This window comes from Phaenicophaeus curvirostris, assembly GCF_032191515.1.
Source record: "Phaenicophaeus curvirostris isolate KB17595 chromosome W unlocalized genomic scaffold, BPBGC_Pcur_1.0 scaffold_35, whole genome shotgun sequence".
Lineage (NCBI taxonomy): Eukaryota > Metazoa > Chordata > Aves > Cuculiformes > Cuculidae > Phaenicophaeus > Phaenicophaeus curvirostris.
This window is the reverse complement of record NW_027206664.1, coordinates 247,483-271,468: the sequence shown is the minus strand read 5'-3', so window position 1 is coordinate 271,468 and position 23,986 is coordinate 247,483.

Here is a 23,986-nt window from a genome sequence, read left to right as displayed (position 1 = left end):
ATACGATGCAGACATTATAAATAAAAATGACGTCACAATAGACAAAGACGACAGAGATGACACAGACAAAAGAGACATTATAAATGACAAAGATTCCACAATAGACACAGACGATACAGACGATAGAGACGACACAGACAACAGTAATTCTAAATAAAAATGAGGCCACAGAAGACACAGAAACATTATAAATGACAATGATATCACAACAGAAACAGATGACAGACATTATAAATGACAATGATGTTACAATAGATACAGACGACAGAGACGACATAGACTTTATAAATGGAAATGATTTCACAATAGACAGACGACACAGATGACACAAATGACACAAAAGACACAGATATTATAAATGCCAATGATGTCACAACAGAAACAGAAGACAAAGACGTAATAAATGACAATTATGTTAAAAAAACATACAGAAGATACAGAAGACTCAGACATCATACATGAAAATTATGTCAAAATCTAGAAGACACAGATATTATAAATTACAGTGATGTCAAAATAGACACAGACGACACAGACGACAGACATTCTAAATGAAAAAGATGTCACAATAGACACAGCTGACATAGACGACACAGACTTGATAAATGACAGTGATGTCACAATAGTCAAAGACGACACATATGACACAGACATTGTAAATGAAAATTATATAAAAAAATAAAAATGATACAGACGACACAGACATTATAAATGACAATGATGTCACAATAGACAGTCGACACAGACGTTATAAATGACAATGATGTCACAATAGACCAGACGACACAGACGACACAGACATTATAAATGATTATAATGTCACAATAGACAAAAACAACACAGACCACAGAGATACTATAAATGACAATGATGTCACAATAGACACAGACGACACAGAAGACACAGACATTATAAATGACAGTGATGCCAAAATAGACAAAGATTACACAGACGACAAAGACGACACAGACATTATAATTGAAAATGATGTCACAACAAAGAAGACACAGACATTATAAATGACAATGATGTCACAACAGAAAAAGACGACAAAAACGACACAGACAACACAGACATTATAAATAACAATGATTTCAAAATAGACAAACACGACACAGACATTATAAATGAAAATGATGTCACAATAGACACAGACGACACAGAAATTAAAAAGAAGAATTAGGTCAAAATTGACACAGACGACACAGACAAAAATATCATTATAAATGACAACAATATCACAATAGACAAAAGCGTCTCAGATGACACCAACGACACAGATATTATTAATGACGATGATGTCACAATACACAGATGACACAGTGTAAATGGCAATGATGTCACAATAGACAAAGACGAAACAGATATTATAAATGACAATGACATCTAAATAGAAACAGACGACAGAGACAACACAAACATTATAAATGAAAATGATGTTACAAAAGACACAAACGATACAGACGATACAGACATTATAAATGAAAATGATGTCTCAATAGACACAGACGACACAGACAACACTGACGTCACACCATTATAAATGAAATTGTTTTCACAATAGACAGAGACGACACAGACATTATAAATGACAATGATGTCACAATAGACACAGATAACACAGAAGACCCAGAAGACACAGACATTATAAATTAAAACGATGTCACAATAGACACAGACCTTATAAATGACAATGATGTCATAATAGACACAGACAACACAGACATTATAAATGACTATAATGTCACAATAGACACAGAAGACACAGACCACAGAGATATTATATATGAAATTGATGTCAAAATAGACACAGACGACACAGACATTAAAAATGACAATGATGCCAAAATAGACAAAGATTACACAGACGACAAAGACGACATAGACATTATAATTGAAAATGATGTCACAACAAAGAAGACACAGACATTATAAATGACAATGACGTCACAGTAGAAAAAGACGACAAAAACGACACAGACGACACAGACATTATAAATAACAATGAGGTCAAAATAGACACAGACGACATAGACATTAGAAATGAAAATGATGTCACAATAGACACAGAAAACACAGACATTATAAATGACAGTGATGACAAAATACATACAGATGACAGACAAAACTGTCATTATAAATGACAATGATATCACAATAGATACAAAGAAGTCAGACGACACAGACATTATAAATGACAGTGATATCAAAATAGACATAGACGACACAGATGACACTGATATTATAAATGACAATGAGTTCAAAATAGACACCGACGACACAGACATTATAAATGGCAATGATGTGACAAGACACACAGATGACACACATGACACAGACACTAAAAATGACAACGATATCACAATAGACACAGACGATAGAGACGACAGAGATGACACAAAAAACACAAACACTATAAAAGACATTGACGTCGCAATAGACATTGACAGTACAGATGACAAAGTCATTATAAATTAAAATGATGTCACAATAGACATGGACGACACAGACGACACAGACGACACAGACATTATAAATGACAATGATGTCACAATAGACACAGACGACAGATATTATACATGACAATGATGCCAAAATAGACACAGACGAAACAGACACAGACATTATAAATGACAATGATGTCACAATAGACACAGACGACACGGACCACACAGACATTATAAAAGAAATAGATTTCACAATAGACACAGACGACACAGACATTAAACATGACAATGATGTCACAATAAACAGAGACGTCACAGACATTATAAATGACAAAAATTTCAAAACAGACACAGACAACAGACAACACAGACATTATAATGACAAACGTGTCAAATTATACACAGAAGACAAAGATGACAGAGACGACACAGAAGAAAGAGACATTATAAATGACAAGGATGTCACAATAGACACAGACTTCAGACGACAGAGACTACAGAGATGACACAGATATTGTAAATTAATATTATGTCAGAATAGAAACAGAGGACACAGATGACACAGACACTATAAATGACAGAGATATCACAATTGACACAGACGACACAGACGAGAGAGACATTATAATTGACTGTGATGTCACTATAGACACAGACATTATAAATAACAATGATGTCACAATAGACACAGATGACAAAGACATTTTAAATGACAACGATGTTACCATAGACAAAGATGACACAGACATTACAAACGATAATGATGTCACAATAGACACAGAAGACACAGACGACAAAGACATAAATGACAATGATGTCAAAATACACACAGACGACACAGATTACACAGACATTAAAAATGATAATGATTTCATAATAGACACAGACGACACAGACATTATAAATGAGAATGATGTCACAATAGACACAGACAGCACAGATGACAAAGTTTTAAAAGACAAGAGAGACATTATAAATGACAATGATTTCAAAATAGAAACAGATGCCACAGACCACACAAAGGACACAGACAACACAGATAACACAGACGTTATCAATGAAAATGATGTCACAATAGACACAGAAGACACAGAAGACACAAATGATACAGACGACAGAGACATGAATGACAATTATGTTCAACATAGACACAGACGATACAGAAGACACAGACATTAGAAATGACAACGTTGACAAAATAGACACAAACAATACAGACATTATAAATGACAATTATGTCACAGTAGACAAAGACGACACAAACGAAACAGACATTATTAATGAAAATGATATCACAATAGACATAGACGACACAGACATTGTAAATGACAATGATGTCACTATAGACACAGACGACACGGGCATTATAAATGACAAGGATTTCACAATAGACACAGACGACACTAAAGACACAGACATTATAAATGACAACCATGTCACAGAAGACAGAGACAACACAGAGGGCAGAGTTATTATAATGATGTCACAATAGACAATTATGACAGAGATGATACAGATGACAAAGAAATTATAAATGACGATTTCACAATAGACAGACCATATCGAAGACTCCCTCCTAAAAGGAACGGAGGGACCCATCTGCAGACCGGACCCGCTCCACAGAGAGGTCTGCTGCTTGCCAGGTGCATCAGGGAAGGAGGTAGCAAGAAAACTTCCTTCCCTGGTTCACGAGACGGACTACTATCCTTTGATAGTAGTCCAAACTGGTAATGATGACCTAACAAACAAAAAGGCCAAAGCCATCAAGAATGGCTTCAGGGCACTTGGGAAAGTGATGGAGGGCTCTGGGGCACAAGTAGTATTCTGCTCCATCCCAATGCTAAATAGAGAGGAGGGGGAAGCCAGGAGGAAGAATTCGATTAATACCTGGCTCCGAGCCTGGTGCGAGGAGAGGGGCTTTGGTTTTTTTGATCATGGGGGGGGTCATGCACCCCCAGGCTTTCTCGCTAAGGGCGTGACGCATGGGTCTCCTAGGGGGGCTAAAGCCCTTGCCAGTAACCTAGCCAAGCTCATAAATCGAGCTTTAAACTAGATGTGAAGGGGGAGGGGGTTGAGCCCAGGCTAGACAGGAATGAGCCTGGATGTGGGGAATTGGTGATTGGGAGAGGGTGCGCGGGCGAGGACCACCAGTACCTCACCGCACAAAAAGTGGGGGAGAACACACCTCGGGGTGTTAAGGGAGATGCAGGCACTCTGGTGTCAACTGATCCAGTTACCAGGCAGTTGGGAACGAACCCTGTTCCCTCTAGGAGGGCTGAAGGCTCGGCTTTTCCCTTCTCCGCCCGGCTTTTCCCTTCTCCGCCCGTCTTTGCCCTTCTCCGCCCGTCTTTGCCCTTCTCCGCCCGTCTTTGCGCTTCTCCGCCCGGCTTTGCGCTTCTCCGCCCGGCTTTTCCCTTCTCCGCCCAGCTTTTCCCTTCTCCGCCCGGCTTTGCCCTTCTCCGCCCGTCTTTGCCCTTCTCCGCCCGTCTTTGCCCTTCTCCGCCCGTCTTTGCGCTTCTCCGCCCGGCTTTGCGCTTCTCCGCCCGGCTTTTCCCTTCTCCGCCCGGCTTTTCCCTTCTCCGCCCGTCTTTGCCCTTCCCTGGTATTCTCCACACTTCTCTGCCCGTCTTTTTCCTTCTCAACCTGTCTTTGCTCTTGTCCGCCAGTCTTTGCCCTTCTCCGGTACTCTCCGCGCTTCTCTGACCGTCTTTGCCCTTCTCCGCCCGTCTTTGCTCTACTCCATCTGTCTTTGCCCTTCTCCGCCTGTCTTTGCACTTCTCCAGTATTCTCCGGATTTCTCAGGCTGTCCTTGCCCTTGTCTAAACCTCTTTGCACTTGTCCGCCCATCCTTGCCCTTCTCCGCCTGTCTTTAAACTTCTCCGTCTGTCTTTCACTACTCCGGTATTTTCCGCATTTCTCCACCCATCTTTTCCCTTCTCCTTCCTTCTTTGCCTTTCTAAGCCCGTCTTTGAACTTCTCCGGTATTTTCCGTGTTTCTCTGACTGTCTTTGCCCTTTTCTGCCTGTCTTTGAACTTTTCCGGTATTTTTCAAACTTCTCCGTCTGTCTTTGTACTTCTTCGCCCATCTTTTCCCTTCTCCGCACGTCTTTGCCCTTCTACACCCGAATTTGCCCTTCTCCGTCCCTCTTTGTCCTTCTCCACCCATCTTTACCCTTCTCCGGTATTTTCCGCACTTCTCCGCCCGTCTTTGCCCTTCCTGCCCATTTTTCCCTTCCCGGTATTTTTCCCACTTCTCCGCCCGTCTTTTCCCTTCTCCACCCGTTTTTTCACTTCTCCGCCCGTCTTTGCCCTTCTCCTCTTATCTTTGCCCTTCTACGCCCGTCTTTGCCCTTCTCCGCACGTCTTTGCCCTTCTCTGGCATTTTCTGCACTTCTCCGCCCGTAATTGCCTTTCTCCTCTCGTCTTTGACATTCTCCGTCCATCTTTGCCCTTCTCCGCCCTTCTTTGAACTTCTCCGCCCGTCGTTGCCTTTCTTGGCACGTCATATCCCTTCTCCGCATGTCTATGCCCTTCTCTGGTATTTTCTGCACTTCTCCGTCCGTCTTTGCACTTCTCCGGAATTTTCCGCCATTCTCAGCCTGTATTTGCTTTTCTACGCCCGTCTTTACACTTCTCTGGTATTTTCCGCAATTCTCCAACATTCTTTGCACTTCTCCAAACGTCATTGCCCTTATCCACCTGTCTTTGCACTTCTCCATTATTTTCCACACTTCTTCGCCCGTCTTTGCCCTTCTTCACCCGTCTTTGCCCTTCTCCGCCCATCTTTCCCTTCTCCGCCCATCTTTGCACTTCTCCGCCTGTGTGTACCCTTCTCCGCCTGTCTTTGCCCTTCTCCGGTATTTTCAACATTTCTACATCCGCCTTTGCCCTTATCTGCTCGTCATTTCCTTTCTCCGGTATTTTCTGAACTTCCCTGCTTGTCTTTACCCTTCTCTGGTATTTTCCGATATTCTCTGCACGTCTTTGCCCTTCGCCGGTATTTTTCACACTTCTCCGCACGTCCTTGCACTTCTCCGGTATTTTTCGCACTTCTTTGCCCTTCTTTGCCCTTCTCCGGCAATTTCCGCAATTCTCCGCCCTAATTTGCACTTCTCTGCCCGTCTTTGCCCTTTTCTGCCCATCATTACCCTTCTTCTCTCGTCTTTGCCCTTCTCCGCCCTTCTTTGCCCTTCTCCGCCCTTCTTTGCCCTTCTCCGCCCTTCTTTGCCCTTCTCCGCCCCTCTTTGCCCTTCTCCAGTATTTTCCGCACTTCTCCACCCGTCTTTGAACTTCTCCGGTGTTTTCCGCACTTCTCAACCCGGCTTTGCATTCTCCGCTCATCATTGGCCTTCTCTGCCATTCCTTCCCCTTCTCCGGTATTTTCCGAACTTCTCCGCCCATCTTTTCCCTTCTCCACCTGTTTTTTCTCTTCTCCGCCCTTCTTTGCCCTTCTCCTCTCATCTTTACCCTTCTTCGCCCGTCTTTGCCCTTCTCCACACGTCTTTGCCCTTCTCCACACGTCTTTGCCCTTCTCTGGTATTTTCTGCACTTCTCCATCCGTCTTTACACTTCTCTGGTATTTTCCGCAATTCTTCAACATTCTTTGCACTTCTCGGAACGTCATTACCCTTATCCACCTGTCTTTGCACTTCTCCATTATTTTCCGCACTTCTTCGCCCATCTTTGCCCTTGTCCGCCCATCTTTACCCTTCTCCGCCCATCTTTGCCCTTCTCCGTCCCTCTTTGCATTTCTCCTCCCCTATTTGCACTTCTCCAGTATTTTCCACATTTCTCTGCTCGTCTTTGCCCTTCACACCCCTCTTTGCCCTTCTCCGCCCATCTTTGCCCTTCTCAGGTATTTTCCGCACTTCTCCGCCCGTCTTTGCCATTCTCCGCCCGTCTTTTCCTTTCTCCGGTATTTTCCAAACTTCTCCGCCTGTCTTTACACTTCTCCAGTATTTTCCGGTATTCTCTGCACGTCTTTGCCCTTCGCCGGTATTTTTCACACTTCTCCACACGTCCTTGCACTTCTCCGGTATTTTTCGCACTTCTTTGCCCTTCTTTGCCCTTCTCCGGCAATTTCCGCAATTCTCCGCCCTAATTTGCACTTCTCTGCCCGTCTTTGCCCTTTTCTGCCCATCATTACCCTTCAGCTCAGCTGAAGTGCATTTACACCAATGCACGCAGCATGGGAAATAAGAAGGAAGAGCTGGAAGCTGTCGTAGGGCAAGGGGCCTATGATGTTGTTGCCATCACGGAAACGTGGTGGGACGACTCATATAACTGGAGTACGACTATGGTGGGGTATAAGCTTTTCAGGCGGGACAGGAAGGGTAGGAGAGGAGGTGGGGTAGCCCTCTTTGTAAGGGAGGACTTGGACATCACTGAGATGGATTGTGGAGATGAGGAGGTTGAGTGCCTGTGGGTCAAAATCAGAGGAGCCCACCAGAAGGTAGATTTTGTGATGGGAGTCTGTTACAGACCACCCAACCAAGGAGAAGCAGCTGATGAGCTCTTCTATAAACAGCTGGGGTTAATCTCTAGATCGATGCCTCTCGTTCTGGTGGGAGACTTCAATCTGCCTGATATCTGCTGGGTGTACAACACAGCAGAAAGGAAGCAGTCTAGGAGGTTCCTGGAGTGCGTAGGAGATAACTTCCTTGCACAGTTGGTGAATGAACCAACCAGGGAAGGTGCCCTCCTGGACCTCCTGTTGGTGAACAGAGAAGGCCTTGTAGGGGATGTGGCGGTAGGTGGACGCCTAGGACTAAGCGACCATGAGATTATAAAATTTTCTGTTCTAGGTGAAGTGAAGAGGGTGGTTAGCAAGACGGTAACATTAAATTTCCAGAGGGCAGACTTTGATCTCTTCAGCAGGCTGGTTGGTGAAGTCTCATGGGAGACAGTACTCAAGGGCAAGGGAGCCCAGGAGGGCTGGGAGCTCTTCAAAGGGGTGGTCCTAGCAGCTCAGGAGAAAGCCATCCCCGTGGTCCGGAAAAAAAGCCGGCAGGGGAGAAAGCCAGCTTGGTTGAATAGAGAGATCTTGAGGGATATCAAGAAGAAAAGAAATGTTTATGGCCTCTGGAAGAAGGGACAGGCCTCTTGGGTGGACTACAGGAGGGAAGTGAGATTGTGTAGGGAAAAAATCAGAAGGGCTAAGGCTCAGCTAGAAATTGGATTGGCCAAGTCAGTGAAAGATAACAAAAAATCTTTCTACAAATATATAAATAATAAAAGGCGGACTAGGGAGACCATACAGTCCCTATTGGACACAGAAGGGACAACAGTAACAGGGGATGAGGAAAAGGCTGAGGTACTTAATGCCTTCTTTGCCTCAGTCTTTAGTCGTAAGGAGGGTCGTTCCGCCTGTGTACAAACCCAGGAGCTAGAGGAGCAAAATGAGGCTCCCATGATCCAAGAGGAGGTGGTCAGAGCCTTGCTAGCCCGACTGGACAGTCACAAGTCTATGGGGCCGGACGGGATTCACCCTAGGGTACTGAAGGAGCTGGCGGATGTGCTGGCCAAACCCCTTTCCATCATCTTCCAACAGTCCTGGAAGACTGGGGAAGTCCCACTGGACTGGAGGCTGGCTGATGTTGTGCCCATCTACAAAAAGGGCCGCAGGGAGGACCCAGGAAACTCCAGGCCTGTCAGTCTGACCTCAGTGCCAGGGAAAGTCATGGAACAGGTGATCTTGAGTGCTATCATGAAGCACATGCAAGAGAACCGGGTGATCAGGCCCAGTCAACATGGGTTCACAAAAGGCAGGTCTTGCCAGACTAACCTGATCGCCTTCTATGACAAAGTGACTCGGCTGCTGGATGAGGGAAAGGCTGTGGATGTGGTCTTCCTGGACTTCAGCAAAGCCTTTGACACAGTTTCTCACAGCGTTCTGCATGAGAAACTGTCAGCCTCTGGGCTGGACAGGCGCACACTCTCCTGGGTGGAAAACTGGTTGGATGGCCGGGCCCAGAGAGTGGTGGTAAATGGTGTGAAATCCAGCTGGAGGCCAGTGACAAGTGGGGTTCCCCAGGGCTCAGTGCTGGGTCCAGCCCTGTTCAATGTCTTCATCAATGACCTGGATGAAGGCATCGAATGCACCCTTAGCAAGTTTGCGGATGACACTAAGCTGGGTGGAAGTGTCGATCTGCTGGAGGGTCGGGAGGCTCTGCAAAGGGATCTGAACAGGCTGGACCGCTGGGCAGAGTCCAATGGCAAGAGGTTTAACAAGGCCAAATGCCGGGTCCTGCACTTGGGGCACAACAACCCTATGCAGTGCTACAGACTGGGAGAAGTCTGTCTAGAAAGCTGCCTGGAGGAGAGGGACCTGGGGGTGTTGGTTGACAGCCGACTGAATATGAGCCAGCAGTGTGCCCAGGTGGCCAAGAAGGCCAATGGCATCTTGGCTTGGATCAGAAACGGCGTGACCAGCAGGTCCAGGGAGGTTCTTCTCCCTCTGTACTCGGCACTGGTGAGACCGCTCCTCGAATCCTGTGTTCAGTTCTGGGCCCCTCACCACAAGAAGGATGTTGAGGCTCTGGAGAGAGTACAGAGAAGAGCAACAAAGCTGGTGAAAGGGCTGGAGAACAGGCCTTATGAGGAGCGGCTGAGAGAGCTGGGGTTGTTTAGCCTGGAGAAGAGGAGGCTGAGGGGTGACCTCATTGCTCTCTACAACTACCTGAAAGGACGTTGTAGAGAGGAGGGTGCTGGCCTCTTCTCCCAAGTGACAGGGGACAGGACAAGAGGGAATGGCCTCAAGCTCCGACAGGGGAGGTTTAGGCTAGACGTTAGGAAAAAATTCTTTACAGAAAGGGTCATTGGGCGCTGGAACAGGCTGCCCAGGGAGGTGGTTGAGTCACCTTCCCTGGAGGTGTTTAAGGCACGGGTGGACGAGGTGCTGAGGGATATGGTTTAGTGTTTGGTAGGAACGGTTGGACTCGGTGATCCGGTGGGTCTCTTCCAACCTGGTTATTCTGTGATTCTGTGATTCTGTGTGACACAGACATTATAAATGACAGTGATGTCACAATATACACAGACGACAGAGACGGCAAAGACATTATAAATGACAATTATGTAACAATAGACACAGAAGATACAGACGACACAGACGACACAGACATTTTAATGACAATGATGTCACAATACACACAGACAATACAGACAACACAAAGGACAAAGACAAAACAGATAACTCAGATGACACAGATATTATAAATGAAAACGATGTCACAATAGACACAGAAAACACAGACATTTTAAATGACAATCCTGTCACCATAGACAATCATGACACAGACGCCACAGACATTACTAATGACAACGATGTCAAAATAGACACAGAATAGAGAGACGACAAAGATATTATAAATGACTATGATGTCGCAATAGAGAAAGACCACACAGATGATACAGTCATTGTAAATAACATAGATGTCACAATAGACAAAGACGACACAGAAGACAATCACATTATAAATGAAAATGATGTCACAGACGCAACAGCCGACACAGACAACACAGATGACACAGACATTATTAACGACAATGATGTCAAAAGAGAGACAGACGACACAGAGGACACAGACGCTACAAATGACAATGATGTCACAATAGACACAGACGACAGAGTCGACAGAGACAACACAGACATTATAAATGAAAATGATGTCACAATAGACACAGACGACACAGACACTTTTAAATATCGATGTCACAATGGACACAGATGACACAGATATTATAAATGAAAATGATATCTCAGTAGACACAGACGATACAGAAGACACAGACATTATAAAAAACAATGTTGTCAAAATAGACACAAACAATACAGACATTATAAATGACAATGATGTCACAATAGACAAAGACCACACAAACAACACAGACATTATTAATGAAAATGATGTCACTATAGACACAGACGACAGAAACGACACAGAAGACAAAACCATTATAAATGAAAATGATTTCACAGTAGACACAGACGACACACACGACACAGACATTATAAATGACAATGATGTCAAAATAGACACAGACGGCACAGAAGACAAACATGACACAAAAGACACAGACATTATAAATGACAATTTTGGCAAAATAAACACAGACGACACAGACATTATACATGACACTGATGAAACTATAAACAGAGACGACACAGATTACACAGACATTATAAATGACAATGATGTCACAATAGACACAGACGACTGAGACTACAGAGTCGACACAGACTACAAAGATATTATAAATGAAAATTAAGTCACACTAGACACAGACAACACAGACGACACAGAGGGCACTCATGTAATAAATGACAATGTTGTCACAATACACACAGATGACGCAGACTTTACAGACATTATAAATGACAATGATGTCACAAAAGACACAAATGACACAGACATTATAAATGACAATGATTTCACAACAGGCACAGACGACACAGACATTATAAACAACAATAATTTCACAATAGTCATAGACGACACAGACATGGTAAATTAAAATAATGTCACAACAGACACAGACGATACAGACAGTATAAATGACAAGGATGTCGCAATAGAGAGAGACGACACAGACGTCACAGACATTATAAATGACTATGATGTCACAATAGACACACTCAACACATTATAAATGATAATTAAGTAACAATAGACACATACGATACAGACGACAGACGACAGAGACTACAAAGACATTATAAATGACAATGTTGTCAAACTAGACAGAGACGACACAGACAAAACAGAGATTATAAATGACAGTGATGTCAAAATTGACACAGATGACACAGATGACAGAGATGACATACGATAAAGACATTATAAATGACAAAGGTGTCACAATAGAAACATGACCCAGATGACACAGATGACTCAGACTTTATAAATAACGATGATGTCACAATAGACACAGACGACAAAGACGACACAGATGACACAGAAGAAAAAGTCATTATAAATGACAATGAAGTCATAATAGACAAAGACAACACAGACGACACAAACATTATATATGATAAAGATGTCAAAATAGACAAAGACGACAGAGATGACAAAGATGACAAAGACATTATTAATGAAAATGTTGTCACAATAGATACAGACGACTCAGATGAGACAGACATTATAAACGACAATGATGTCACAATAGACAGAGAAGACACAGACAATAGAAATGACAATGATGTCACAATAGACACAGACACACATATATTATTAATGACATCGACGTCACAATAGACACAGACCTCAGAGACAACACAGACCACACAGACATTATAAATGAAAATGATGTCAAAATACACACAGACGACATTAACGACAAAGATGACAGAGACGACACAGACATTACAAATTAAAATGTTGACACAATAGACACAGACGACACAGACGTTATAAATCATACAATCATAGAATAACCAGGTCTGAAGAGACCCACCGGGTCATCAAGCCCAACCTTGAAAGTTGGCAGTTAAGGCACCCAGAGTGTGTTTAAATATTTTCATTTATTCGTTTCCTTTTCTTTCCCCTTTTTTTGTATCAAGGACGGAGAAAAATATATCTGATATATAAATGCGCAAGAAAAGAAAAATAATCATGGCACATTCACAGGGCAGGTTGAGACCATCAATCCGAAAAAAATTATAAACTAAAAAACCAATGGTATAGGACTTACATGCATCCTGCTTCCCTTACTTAAATGACAATGATGTCACAACACACACAAACGACACAGACATTATAAATGACAATGATGTCAAAATACACACAGAAGACAGAGACGACACGGACATTATAAATGACAATGATGTCACAATAGACAAAGACGACACAGACAACAAAGACATTATAAATGACAATGATGTCAAGATAGACCCAGACAGCACAGACGACACCGACATTATAAATGACAATGATGTCACCGCAGACGGAGACGACACAGACGACACAGAGCACACAGACGACAAAGACATAATAAATTAAAATGATGTTACGATAGACACAGAAGACACAGACATTATAAATGACAATGATGTCACAACAGAGACAGGCGAGACAGACATTATAAATGACAATGATTTCACCATAGACACAGACGACACAGTAGACACAGACGACACAGACATTATAAATGACAATGATGTCACAATAGACACAGACGACTCAGACGAGACAGACATTATAAATGAAAATGAAATCACTATAGACACAGACGACACAAATGACACAGATGACAAACATGATAAATGACAGTGATGTCACAATAGAAACAGATGACAAAGACACTACAAATGACAGTTTTTTCACAATAGGCATAGACGACAGAGACAACACAGACGACACACATTATAATGCACAATGGTGTCACAATAGACAGAGAAGACACAGACTACAAAGACAGCATATATGAAAATGATGTCACTTTAGACACAGACAACACAGACGACTCTGATGTTATGACAATGATGTCACAATAAACACAGACGACACAGAAGACACAGACATTAGAAATGAAAAGGATGTCACAATAAAGACAGACAATAGAGATGAAAATGATATTATATATGACAACGATGTCACAATAAACACAGACGAGACATAAGACAGAGACATTATAAATGAAAATGACGTCACCATAGACAATGACGACACTGATGACAGAAACGACAGAGACGTTAAAGACACTATAAATGTCAACGATATCAAAATAGACACAGAGTACATAGACATTATAATGACAATGAATTCAAAATAAACACAGACGACATAGACATTATAAATGAAAGCGATGTCACAACAGACACAGACGACACAGACATGATAAATGAAAATGATGTCACAATAGACACAGACGGCACAGACAACACATACGACAGAGACATTACAAATGACAAAGATGTCACAATAGAAACAGAGGACACAGACATTACAAAAGACAATGACGTCAAAATAGACACAGACGACAGAGACGACACTCATGTAAAAAATGACAATGATGTCACAATAGACTCAGTTGACACAGATGACAGAGGACAGAGACGAGATATGCAAGAAAGACATTGTTAAAGAAAAAGTAATCACAATAGAAACAGACGTCACAGACGACACATACATTAAAAAAGACAATGATGTCACAATAAAAACAGACAACAAAGACATTATAAATGACAAATATATCACAATATACACAGAAAATTCAGATGACACAGACGACACAAATATTATAAATTTCAATTATGTCACAATAGACAGAGACGACACAGACAACACAGACATTATTAATTACACTGATGCCACAATAGATACAGACATTAAAAATGAAAATGATGTCACAATAGACATAGACGAGAGATGAAGCAGAAGACAAAGACGACACAGAAATTATAATGACAATGATGTCACAATAGACACAGACACACAGACAATAGAAATGGAATTGAGGTCAAAATAGACACCCACGAAAGAGACAACACAGACATTATAAATGACAATGATGTCACAATAGACACAGACGACAAAGAACTTATTAATGAAAATGATGTCACAATAGACACAGACGACACAGACTTTATAAATTACAATGTTGTGGAAATAGACACTGAAGACACAGACATTATAAATGACAACGATGTCACAATAGACACAGACGACACAGATGACACAGACGTTGTAAATGAATATGATGTCACAATAGACACAGACGTCACAGACATTGTAAATGAAAATAATATCACAACAGACAAACACGACACAGACATTATAAATGACAATGATCTCACAATAAACACAGACGACACAGAAATTATAAATGAGAATGAGGTCAGAATTGACACAGACGACACGGACATTATAAATGACAATGATGTCACAATAGACTCTGACGACAGAGACAACACAGACATTATAAATGAAAAAGTTGGCACTATATACATAGACGACAAAGACGACACAGAAGAAACAGACATTATATAAGGCAATGATGTCACAATAGACACAGATGACAACGACATAAATGACAATATATTCTCAATTGGAAGAGACGACACAGACATTATAAATAACTATGATGTCACAATAGACACAGACAACACTGACGACAGACATTATACATGATAATTATGTCACAATATACACAGACGAGACATACAACAAGACATTATAAATGGAAATGATGTGACAATATACACAGACGACACAAATGGCACAGACGACAGATGACAAAACGACACAGGCATTATAAATGATAATGATGTCACAATAGACACACACGACAGACATTATAAATGACAATGATGTCACAATAGATACAGATGTCACAGACAACACAGATGACACAGATATTTTATATGACAATGATGTCTCAATAGACAGAGACGACACAGACAACACAGGCATTATAAATTACACTGATGTAACAATAGACACAGATGTCAAAGACAACACAGACGATACAGATGACACCGAGGACACAGACATTATAAATAAAAATGATGTCACAATAGACACAGATGGCACAGAAGACACAGACTTTATAAATGACAATGATGTCACAACAGACACAGATGACACAGAAGACACAGATGTCAAAACATTATAAATGAGAGTGATGTCACAGTAGACAGACGACAGAGAATACACAGAAGACTGACGCATTATTTATGACAATGATGTCACAATAGACACTGATGACGCAGACGACAGACAACAAAGAATTACTAATGAAAATGATGCAACAATAGACACAGACGAGAGATGAAGCAGAAGACAAAGATGACACAGAAATTATAATGACAATGATGTCACAATAGACACAGACAACACAGATGACCCAGAAAACACAGACGACACAGACATTATAAATGACCACGATGTCACAATAGACACAGACGACACACATCACACTGACTTTATAAATGACAATGATATCACAATAGACACAGACGAGAATCGAGATAGACGACACAGAAGACAGAGACATTATAAATGACAATGATGTCACAATATACGCAGATGAAACAGGTGACACAGACGACACAAAAGACAAAGACATTATAAATGACAATGATGTCACAATAGACAAAAATGACAGAGACAACACAGAGGACAGAGACAACAGATGCAACAAAGACATTATAAATGAAAACGATGTCACAATAAGCACAAACGACACAGATAACACATGACATGTACATAATAAATGAAAATGAGGTCACAATAGACACAGACGACACAGACGTTATAAATGACAAAGATGTCAAAATAGACAGAGACGACACAGACTACATAGACATTATAAATGAAAATGAAGTCACAATAAACACATACGAGAGATGACATTAATGACAAAGACGACAGTGACGACACAGACATTAGAAATGAAAATGATGTCACAATACACGTAGATGACACAGACGACACAGATGTTATAAATGAAAATGATATTAATATAGACACAGACAAGAGACCACAGAGACGACACAGATGTTATAAATCATAGAATCATAGAATAACCTGGTTGGAAGAGGACCACCGGGTCATTGAGCCCAACCTTTAAAGTTGGCAGTTAAGGAACCCAGAGTGTGTTTAAATATTTTCATTTATTCGTTTCCTTTTCTTTCCCCCTTTTTTCTCTCAACAACTGAGAAAAATATATCTGATACATAAATGCGCAAGATCAGATCAATAATTATGGCACTTTCACAGGGCATGTGGAGGCCATCAAACAGACAAAAAAATCTACTATAAAATCAAAGGTATAGGACTTACATGCATCCTGCTTCCCTTACTTAAAAGACAATGATGTCACAACAGACACAGATGACACAGACATTATAAATGACAATGATGTCACAATAGACACAGATACCACAGACAACACAGACAATATAAATGACAATGATGTCACCACAGACGCAGACGACACAGAGCACACAGACGACACAGATGACGAAGACATAATAGACTACAATGATGTAACAATAGACACAGAAGACACAGACATTATAAATGAAAATTATCTCACAATAGACACAGATGACATATACGACACAGACGAATAAGACATTAGAAATTACAATGATGTCACAATATACACAGATGACACAGACAACACAGAGGACAGACGACACATGCAACAAAGGCATTATAAATGATAATGATGTCACAATAGACACAGACGACACAGACATTATAAATTACAATGATGTCACAAAAGACACTGAAGACACAGACATTATAAATGAAAATGATGTCACAATAGACACAGATGACAGACTACATAGACGACTAGAGGACACAGACGACAAAGACATTATAAAGACAATGATGTCACAATAGAAACAGATGACACAGATATAATAAATGACAATGATGTCAAAATAGACACTGATGACATAGAATACACAGACGACAGAGACATAATTTACGACAATGATGTCACAATAGGAACTGACGACACAGACAACAAAGACATTATAAATGAAAATGATGTCACAATAGACACAGACGAGAGACGAAACAGACGACACCGTCCACACAGAAATTATTATGACAATGATGTCACAATAGACACAGACAACACAGATGACACAGACGACAAAGACATTATAAATTACAATGATGTCACAATAGACACAGACAACACAAACGACACAGACATTATAAATGACAATGATGTCACTATACACACAGACGTGAGACGACATAGACGACACAGTGGACAAAGACATTATAAATGAAAATGATGTCACAATAGACACAGACGACAGAGTCGACACAGACTACAAAGACATTATAAATGAAAATTATGTCACACTAGACACAGACAACACAAATGACACATGTGACACTCCTATTATAAATGACCATGATATCACAATAGACAAGGACGACACACACAAAAGAGACTTTAAAAATGACAACGTCACAATAGACACAGACTTAACCGACATTATAAATGACAATTATGTCAAAATAGACACAGGAGACACAGACAACAAATACTTTATAAATGATAATGTTGTCACAATAGACACAAACGACACAGATGACACAGAGGTCAGTGACGAGACATGCAACATAGACATTATAAACGACCATGATGTCACAATAGACAGAGACAACACAGACGACCTAGACATTAGAAATGACAAAGATGTCACAATAGACACAGACGTCAGAGACAACACAGACGACATGATGTCAAAATACACAAAGACGACAGACGACATTACTGACAAAGATGACAGAGACGACACAGACATTACAAATTAAAATGTTGACACAATAGACACAGACGACAAAGACGAAACAGATGTTATAAATGAAATCCATGTCACATAAGACACAGATGTCACAGACGATACAGATGACACAGACGACACAGATATTATAAATGAAAATGATGTCAAAATAAACACACACGAGAGACCACACAGAAGACACAGACGTTATAAATCATAGAATCATAGAATAACCAGGTCTGAAGAGACCCACCGGGTCATCAAGCCCAACCTTGAAAGTTGGCAGTTAAGGCAACCAGAGTGTGTTTAAATATTTTCATTTATTCGTTTCCTTTTCTTTCCCCCTTTTTGTCTCAAAACCTGAGAAAAATATATCTGATATATAAATGCGTAAGATCAGAAAAATAATCATGGCATGTTCACAGGGCATGTGGAGGCCATCAATTCAAAAAAAAAACAAACTATAAAACCAATGGTATAGGACTTACATGCATCCTGCTTCCCTTACTTAAATGACAATGATGTCACAACACACACAAATGACACAGACATTATAAATGACAATGATGTCACAATAGACTCCGACGATACAAACGACACAGATATTATAAACTACAATTATGTCATAATAGACAGCGACGACACAGATGGCAGAGTTATTATAAATGACAATGATGTCCCAATACACACAGAGTACACAGACGACACAGATGACAAAAACATGATAAATGACGATATCACAATGGACAGACGACACCGAAGACACTGACATTATAAATGACAATGATGTCACGATAGACACAGACGACACAGACAGTTTTAAATATCGATGTCACAATGGACACATATTATAAATGAAAATGATATCTCAGTAGACACAGACGATACAGAAGACACAGACGTTATAAATGACAATGTTGTCAAAATAGACACAAACAATACAGACATTATTAATGACAATGATGTCACAATATACAAAGACGACACAAACGACACAGACATTATTAATGAAAATGACGTTACTACAGAGACAGACATTATAAAGGAAAATAATGTCACTATAGACACAGATGACAGAAACTACACAGAAGACAAAAACATTATAAATGACAATGATTTCACAGTAGACAAAGACGACACACACGACACAGACATTATAAATGACAATGATTTCACAGTAGACGCAGACGACACAGACTTAATAAATGACAATGATTTCACAGTAGACACAGACGGCACAGACATCAGAGACAACACAGACAGTATAAATGACAATGATGTCCCAATAGACACAGACAACACTGATGACACAAATGACACAAAAGACACAGACATTATAAATGACAATTATGGCAAAATAAACACAGATGACACAGATATTATATATGACACTGGTGTCACAATAAACAGAGACGACACAGACATTATAAATGATAATGATGTTACTATAGACACAGACGACACAGACTTTATAAATGATAATTATGTAACCATAAACTCAGACGATCCAGACGACACAGACTTTATAAATGACAATGATGTAACTATAGACACAGATGACACAGACATTATAAATGACAATAATGTAACTATAGACACAGATGACAGACATTATTAATAACAATGCTGTGACAATAGACACAGACGACAGAAGACACAGGAATTATAAATGACAATTATGTAAAAATACACTCTGACGATACAGACGACACAGTCATTTTTAATGAAAATGATTTCACAATAGACACAGATGACGCAGATATTTGAAATTAAAATGATGTCAAAATTGACACAGGAGACAAAGATGTTATAAATGACAAAGATATCACAATAGACACAGAAAACAGACAACTATGACGACACAGACATTATAAATGACAAAGATACCACAATAGACAAAGACAACAGTGACGACACAGACATTATAAACGACAACGATGTCACAATAGACAAAGACATTGTAAATGACAATGATGTCACAATAGACATAGACGACACAGACACTCTAAACTACAATGATGTCACAATAGACAGACTAGAAAGACAACACATACGACACAGACATTGTAAAAGAAAATGATGTCAAAATAGACACAGAGGATACAGACGATAGAGACGATACAGACCACACAGACGACAGTCCTTCTAAATGAAAACAATGTAAAAATAGACACAGAAGACACAGATGACACAGACATAATAAATGACAATGATGTCACAACAGACAGAGACGACACAGACAACACAAATATAGTAAAAAAAAATTATGTCACAACAGACACAGACTTTATAAACGACAATGCCGTCTGAATAGACACAGACAACACAGACGACACATATGACAGAGACATAATAAATGAAAATGATGTCAAAACAGACAGAGACGACACAGACATTATAAATGACAATGATGTCAAAACAGACACAGGCGACACGGACATTATAAGTGACAATGATATAAGAACAGACACCGACAACACAGACGTTACAAATTACAATGATATCACAACAGACACAGACAACAGAGACGACCGAGACATTATAAATTACAATGATGTCACAATAGACACAGACGACACGGACATTATAAATGACAATTATGTCACAATAGACACATGACACAAACATTATAAATGACAGTGATATCACGATATTCACAGATGACTCATACGACACCGACATTATAAAAGAAAATGATGTCAGAATAGACACCGACGACACAGACATTATAAATGAAAATGATATGACAACAGACAGACGACAGAGACGACACAGACATTACAAATGACAACAATATCACGATAGACACAGACAACACAGACAACAAAGTCATTATAAATGAAAATGATTTCACAATAGACACAGACATTATTTTTGAAAATGATGTCACTAAAGACACAAACAACACAGACATTATAAATGAAAATGATGTCACAGTAGACACAGACGAAACACAGGACACGGTCATTTATAATGTCTGTGATGTCACAATAGACACAGAAAACACAGACATTATACATGACAATGATGTCACAATAAACACAGAGGACACAGACGATAGAGACTGCACAGACAACAAAGCCATTATAAATGAAAATGTCACAATTGACACAGAAGACACAGACGTCACTGACGTCACAGACATTACATATGACAATGATGTCTCAATAGACACACATGACAGAGACCACACAGATGAGACAGACATTATAAACGACAATGATGTCAAAACAGACACAGACGACACAGATATTATAAACGACAATGATGTCACAATAGACACAGACGATACAGACTACACAGACATTATAAATGACAATGATGTCACAACAGGCACAGACGATACAGACGACACAAATGACAAACGACAGAGACATTATAAATGACAATTATGTCACAATAAACACAGACAACACAGACATTATAAGTGACAATGATGTCACACTAGACACAGACTACTCTGATATTTTAAAAGACAATGATTTCATAATAACTACAGACGACAGAAACGACAGAGGCGACAGAGACTACACAGACCACAGAGACGACACAGAAAACAGACAATGATGTCACAATATACACAGGCACACAGATGACACAGATATTAGAAATGACAGTGGTTTCACCATAGACACAGACCACACAGACATTATAAATGACATTGATGTCACAACAGACAGACGACAGACATTATAAATGATAATGATGTCACAATAGATACAGACAACACAGATGTCATAGATATTATATATGACAACAATGTCAGAATAGACACAGATGACACTGAAGACTCAGACGACACAGACTACAGACATTATATATGACAATTAAGTCACAAGAGATACAGACGAAACAGAAAACACAGATGATACAGACATTATAAATTACAAAGTTGTCACAATATCACAGACAACGCAAACATGATAAATGACAATGATGTCACAATAGACCAGACAACACAAACGACAGACATTATAAATGACAATGACGTCACAATAGACACAGAATACACAGACATAATAAATGACAATAGTTTCACAGTAGACAAAGAATACACAGATATTATAAATGACAAGATGTCACAATAGACAAAGATGACACCGACGACACAGACATAATCAATGAAAACGATGTCACAATAGACACAGACCACACCGACATCATAAAAGACAATGTCTTCACAATACACACCAACGACACAGACATTATAAACTACAATGATGTCACAATAGACACAGATGACACAGACATTAAAAATTAGCATGATGTCAGAGTAGACACAGACAACACAGACAGTATAAATGAACATGATGTCACAATAGACGCAGACAACTCAGAAAACAGAATTTATAAATGACAATGAAGTCACAATAGACAAATATGATACAAACGACAGAGACGACACAGACATTATATATTAAAATTATGTCACAATAGAATCAGATGACACAGACCATACAGACATTACTAATGACAATGATGTCACAATAGACAAAAACAACACAGAAATTTTAAATGACAGTGATGACACAATAGGCACAGGTAACAACGACATTATAAATGACAATGATGTCACAATAGACAAAAACGACAGGGGCGACAAGGATGACACAGACATTATAAATGAAAATGATGTCAAAGTACACACAGACGACTCAGATGACAAGACCACACAGACATGATAAATGACAACGATGTCAAATTGACACAGGCCACACAGAGGACACAGACCTAATAAATGACAATTATATCAGAATAGACACAGAAGAAAGAAGAAACCGATGAATCAGACGACACAGACATTATAAATGAAAATGATGTCACAATAAACAAAGATGACACAAACATCATAAATGACAACAATGCTCATTGCATCTTGAAAGACAAAAAATAAAACCCAAACAAAATTACTAGCTGGCGTTTGTAGGTAATGTAGGTACAAGTCATATCTAACTGCTGACTCGGCAGCCAACCCACCTCGCTATGGGAATCTACCCCCAGTTCAATTGTCACCCCTTGCTGCCAGACCCGATGCCTCTGCACCTGTAGAACTCAACATTCAATAACTTACCCCCAGACTCGATAGTAACTAAACAATTCCACACACTGTTTTGATTCAGGAATACCAACCCTTCTTCACACAACAGCCAGGCAGAAAAGAAAAAGATAAAATCAAATCTTAACAACCATACACACCAGATTTATTGCCCCAAGAATTTAAACTGCTCTACCGACACTCCAATGTCAGATCTGAGATGGCTTTGGTCATTCCCTCTGT